Source organism: Homarus americanus, unplaced genomic scaffold, assembly GCF_018991925.1.
Source record: "Homarus americanus isolate GMGI-L3 unplaced genomic scaffold, GMGI_Hamer_2.0 scaffold22250, whole genome shotgun sequence".
Lineage (NCBI taxonomy): Eukaryota > Metazoa > Arthropoda > Malacostraca > Decapoda > Nephropidae > Homarus > Homarus americanus.
The window spans coordinates 2,795,368-2,801,367 of NW_024741189.1; the positions used below are offsets into that span (position 1 = coordinate 2,795,368).

Here is a 6,000-nt window from a genome sequence, read left to right on the forward strand (position 1 = left end):
TGAGGTGCTCCACGCAGCAAGTAGACAATGGACATGAGTAAAAATGATGCCATAAATCAGTTATTGTTTATGTATAATGATGGAATAACAACAACTTTGTCACTTGCTTGTTAAGTGAAGGATGCCTGTACAGTATATTGCAATGGTTTAAGGGGATCATTTACAGCAGACACTCGATACAGCACGATTCAATATTACACTTTTGATATTACAGTACATAACACCCTAAATTACACACATGTTTTGTTGTTGATGGTCAAACGTCTTCATTTTGAGGTGAAGGCTCGGGGGCTGACCCATGAAACAATTATAAATCTGAACAGAGAAATAAGATAAGTGTCACTTCAGTAATGGTGATAAAGATCAATATTCACTTCAAATAAAGTTTTTTGAGAATTATTTAACCCCTACGTGGTTTGGGGTGTAGATTAACGTCCACTAAGGTAAGGGACACCCAGGTTCAGGGCGTTAACGTCCACTAAGGTAAGGGACACCCAGGTTTAGGGCATTAACGTCCACTAAGGTAAGGGACACCCAGGTTTAGGGCGTTAACATCTGCTAAGGTAAGGGACACCCAGGTTTAGGGCGTTAACATCTGCTAAGGTAAGGGACACCCAGGTTTAGGGCGTTAACATCTGCTAAGGTAAGGGACACCCAGGTTTAGGGCGTTAACGTCCACTAAGGTAAGGGACACCCAGGTTTAGGGCGCTAACGTCCACTAAGGTAAGGGACACCCAGGTTTAGGGCGCTAACGTCCACTAAGGTAAGGGACACCCAGGTTTAGGGCGTTAACGTCCACTAAGGTAAGGGACACCCAGGTTTAGGGCGCTAACGTCCACTAAGGTAAGGGACACCCAGGTTTAGGGCGTTAACGTCCACTGAGGTAAGGGACACCCAGGTTTAGGGCATTAACGTCCACTAAGGTAAGGGACACCCAGGTTTAGGGCGCATATGAACGTCCTTGAAAATTTTAAAATTCCCGGTAGTCACTATGGGCCCTAGAGCTATAACTACACCCCTGCAGGCAATTACGTCACTTTGTCTCGTGTTTCTTGTCAACATGCCAGTACCTTCGCCTGTCCCACTCTGTAAGGATGTCGTCACATCGTGCTATCAGTGATGCCAAAATAAAGTCTATTCTCTTTGATAAGGATGCTCCTTGTGATGCTGAGGAGCCATTAGGAACAGACAGTGATTTGAGTGATTCTGATGATGTCAATGACCCTGATTACCCACATGATGACCAATTGCATCACCCATAACGTCAACCCCAGTAATCTGTTCTAGGGCTTAAATTCGTTCCCATTTGCGTAAATATCAAGAAGGTTGTACTATTCAATAATTTTCCAAGTTTTATATTAAATTTTTTAGTCATTTTAAACACTTATTTAACATAATTGAAGTACAGGAAACTAGTTTTTGGTGTGCCCATCAGCCACTTGACTCACCCAGCAAGGCGTCAGTTTGTATCTCTGGTCAGTGGAGGTAACATCTTGCTTGTGGCTCTCTTGAATGTAAACTATTTTTACGTTTTTATAGTACAATTACAGTGGGGTATGCTATAACGAATCTAATTGGTTCTAGAACCTTGTTCGTTATAGCATTCGTTCGTTATAGGATTAATCCGTTCCAGGCCCCCAAATACAACCGCTTAACACTGAAAAATATAATATAAAATTGTAAAAATTTTAAAAAAGTGCATAAATATGCATCTAAACCCCTGAAATAAAGAATATCATTAATTCTTGTAATAAAAAAACAATAAATTAGTAAAAAAAAAAAAAAAAATTATTTTTTTTTAAATAATGTTCGTTGTAGGAGTTTCGTTCGTTATAGCATTCTCAATTGTATAGGTAAAACCGTTCGTTATAGGAATATTCGTAGTAGGATCCGTTCGTTATAGCATACCCCACTGTATTGGTCATTCTGAAATTTATTTTACATATTGCCAATATATAGCGCAGTGCAGTGTTGATTTAAAGAAAATAATCTTGGATTACACCAAGTGAACTTAAAATTTTATGGGTGAAATGACGGCATCAAGCATGGGGTGATTTCTCCTCCACCCCCACTTCCTTCTCTTCTCCCTTCTCCTCCACCCCTACTTCTAATTCCCATCATCATCATCATCAACCAGGAGCCTTCTACATGCACACCCCAAAAAAAACCCAATCCGTGACGCCTGCTGGATCACCACTCCACGACCCCCTGACGGAGACACGATGATCCTCCCCATACTGGCCAGATATTATGTGTTAAAGGAATGCGCTTCTTTCCTTAGGCTTTTTTAAACATTTGCCTCCAGGTGTAATGTTAACCTACATCTATTGAGGATAAAATCTTTCACCTACAAATTGACAATAACACATTTGCTGTAATCAGACATATCTAGTTGCCTCAACAATTGAAACCCCAGTTGCAACTGGGGTTGCAATTTCAAATTCTGTGGCATTACTAAGTATAGTGAAGTCTCTAGTGCACTCTAAGATTAAGAGAGAAAACGGAGGACTCAGGCGTCCTGATGCGAGAGGAAACAGACTCGTATGACGGGGGACCAAATAAAAAAAGCATAGCTATATGTTTTGTGGACTACAGTATTAAGCGTACCCTTTTCATCACTTTGTAATAAACCTAGCCATGCCTATGTGTGTTTATGATATTTACCATAACATTATATATATATTTAGTGGGTCTAAATGGTCGTAAAATGGGAAACTTGGGGTTGGGTCTTGGGTGCCTGGAACCAATTAGAATAAATCCCATAGGTTCTGTACTTTCGTTATCGGCGGGGTCCCAATTAGGCGCGATAACCAAGGGATGACTGTACTGTACTGTATATACTTGTGACACTGGCCAGTTGCTTCTGGTGTTATGGTACAGGGGTACCAAGTGACAGCACTAGGATCCCACTTCCTCTATCAAGGAATAAACAATACAAATTTTAATTGAAAAAATAAACATTCAAATAATAGGACCTAGCGAACCTAAACGGCCCTAGAGCGGGCACAGTCACGTATGCATCGCGTATTCTTATAGATTGTGCTGCCAGGCGTACGTTATCTAGTGAATTTAGTCAATATTGTACAGTAACAATGGACCTAAGTGCAAACCTGTATTGTACATGTACTAAATGATTACGGTACTAAAATTATTATGTCTATTGCAAATATAGCTTGTTTATACAGGTATTCAAATAAATTACTGTACTATCTTACAAGAATCCCTCCAATGTAAGTAATATTCACCCAGGTCGTTTGGGTGGTAAATTATGAGAAGAGTTTAGTCACTCTTAAGTAATGATAAATAAACACGCAGGCCTTCAGCACCAACTGTCAAATCTTATCTCAAATAAATAAACAAACAAATGGCAGACATTCTGTCGCCCCCCTGCCGTCTTCCCATCACCCTCATGTTCAAGATAAAAGATTGGTGATTTCTTTATGTTTGTTTTATATAATATCTCAGATTAAAGTTAGGATAATATAATTTGCATTGCTGAAATCCTTGCAAGACAGAGATTAATTTGAATATAAGCGTCATATATTTTGCTCAAGATATAAAAAATGTTGTACAGGTTGACTATCAAAAATCCGGCAACCTCGGGACCTGAGGAGTGCCGGATTTTCGAATATGCCGGAAAACTGATGGTTATATTTGCTGTATAAGTTTAACAGAAAATGACTATCTGTACAGTCCTTTTAAAAAAAAAAGAAAATTAAACACTAAATGAAATGCAAATGAAATTTTATTATATATGTTGTATACAGTATATTTAACAGAAAATTACTACCTGTATAGTCCTTTAAAAAAAAAGAAAATTAAACACTAAATGAAAAGCAAATGAAATTTTAATGTTTAGCAGGCTAAACAGCAGATGGGCTGTCAGGATTATCATCTTTATCACTGACAGTGACAACATCCTCAGCAACAGGAACAGCTTCAACTTGTCTTGAAGTTGATGGCAGTGGATTATCAAGTGTGGACACCGCTGTTGCTTCTTCCTGCTTCCTAGCTATTTCCTTGAATATATCGTGCAATGTCTGTTGCTTCATATACTTGGGTCTTTCTCTAATAAGTTTATCTTGGAGCAAGAAAACATTCATGATTTCTTGTTCACTTACAAAACTTCGTTGCTCTAGTCCAGCCAGCAGTTCAGTTGTCAACGTAATTAACCTGTCAATAGAGATTCTGTCTCTCACATCTTCCTCATTTTCTTCACTGCTTTCATCTTCATCACTACCTGTACAGGCATTTCTCTCCAGACTTTTAACCATATCTACAATTTCAGAATCAGTGTAAGGATGAACTGTAGGCACATTATCATCAACATCCAACCATTCTGTTAAAACATCTTCATTTATCCTTGATGAAAGCTCCTTGGCATCAGGATTAGTTACATCTTTAACATAAGCAAGAAGTTCATGTATAAGGTGCTTTTCTGCATCCTCAGTTGTCAGAGTTCTTTTTGGCGTACATCTCCAAAATAAGGCAGTCTCGTCAGCATTGTACACTTGTTCAGGACTTAAATGTTCATCACTAACTAACTTTGCAAATTCATCCACATAGGCACTAGCTGCATCCTTGTCTGCTGAATGTTTTTCACCACATACTGCACGAAAATGTAAGCCATGTCGCGACTTGAAACGTTGCAGCCAACCTTCTGTATAGTCACACTTGTGTTGCAATCCCAGCTCTTCATGAAACACTTTGGCTTGTTCCTTTAATAAATCACCAGAAATTTCCACACCTTCACTTACACAAAGATTAAACCAGGTTATGAGAACTTGGTCTAGTTCCGCACTTTTTCCCTCCGACATTGACTTCCTTACAAACATTTTCCTTTTTGATCCACTGTCAGAAAAGAACTTTAACAGTTTTTCTTTCTGTTTTTTAATATCATACACTGTTGAAGAGCCGATGCTGTATGTTTCACAAATGGTTCGCACAGACACGCCGCTATCAAGTTTTTAAGCACTTCCACTTTCTGCGATCGGCCAACGACAATGTTTACGCTTTACGCCACCGCTTTTTTGCTGAATCCATGATGGGGCTATACAGCAGCAATTAAGGATAAATCAGAAGGAATGAGCATGAATGCTTGTTAGCAGGTGCAAGCAAGACCCAACAGCTGATTCTCAGAGCTATCAAAATATAAACGGGGCTCAGCAACAATGGTGTGCCAAGGCAGGAATTTGAAAATGCTATCGAAATCCATACCGAAAACTGAAGGTTCAAGCTATATATATATATATATATATATATATATAGATTCCCGACTTACAACGGGTTAGGACCCAAAATCCAGGTCGAAGTCTGACAGAGATAATTTTTTTTTTTTTAAATAAATAATCTACAATGAAATACAGTACAGTAAAAGTAATGAATAATGAGGAATTGATACAGTACAGTGAAAGTAAAATAAATAATAAGGAATGGTTACAGTGTGACTGAGCACTTACCTTAATGTAGTCAGTTGAATGCAACATGGGGACCCCATAATTTTCTAATTATACATGGAGACTATGTTAACTGGAACACTAGTATAGAAAAATGGGTGTCATTTTGAAGAAGAAAAAAAAAAAAAAATTTAATAAAAATTCATGGTGGTCGTAAGTCGTAGCAGTCGTAAGTCGGGGTCTGTCTGTGTATATATATATATATATATATATATATATATATATGAATATTCAGAAATTTCAGAGTAAGTTCAAATGCCCCGCCATGAGTGATACTGAGCGTTCAAGTCATCTGAGGGAAGAGGGAGCGCTGCCTGCCTGTAGCGAGATCCGGAACTAGGCCTATATGATATTAAATGTAATTACCGAATTAATAATGATGCGATTCATGCAGTTAAGGGACTATTATTGAATTTGAAATTATTATAGATCGTTTAGCAGTCTGAATAATGTTACGGGTGTCCCAAGGAGTTATTAGTTAGGCGGTAAAATATATCACGTAGACCTAAGGTAACGCCTTGAGGGAGACGTGACGCTGGCTAGG

General features: G+C 38.5%; 2 protein-coding genes across 4 annotated transcripts in view; one reads left to right on the forward strand and one right to left on the reverse strand.

The window, feature by feature from the left end:
- Window positions 1–6,000, reverse strand: part of LOC121875755 (ankyrin repeat domain-containing protein 40-like) — a 67,604-nt gene that overhangs the window by 31,485 nt on the left and 30,119 nt on the right. The gene's annotated exons all lie outside the window — the stretch shown is intronic.
- The window catches only part of LOC121875662 (clusterin-associated protein 1-like), a 66,364-nt gene that overhangs the window by 2,514 nt on the left and 57,850 nt on the right, over window positions 1–6,000 (forward strand). The gene's annotated exons all lie outside the window — the stretch shown is intronic.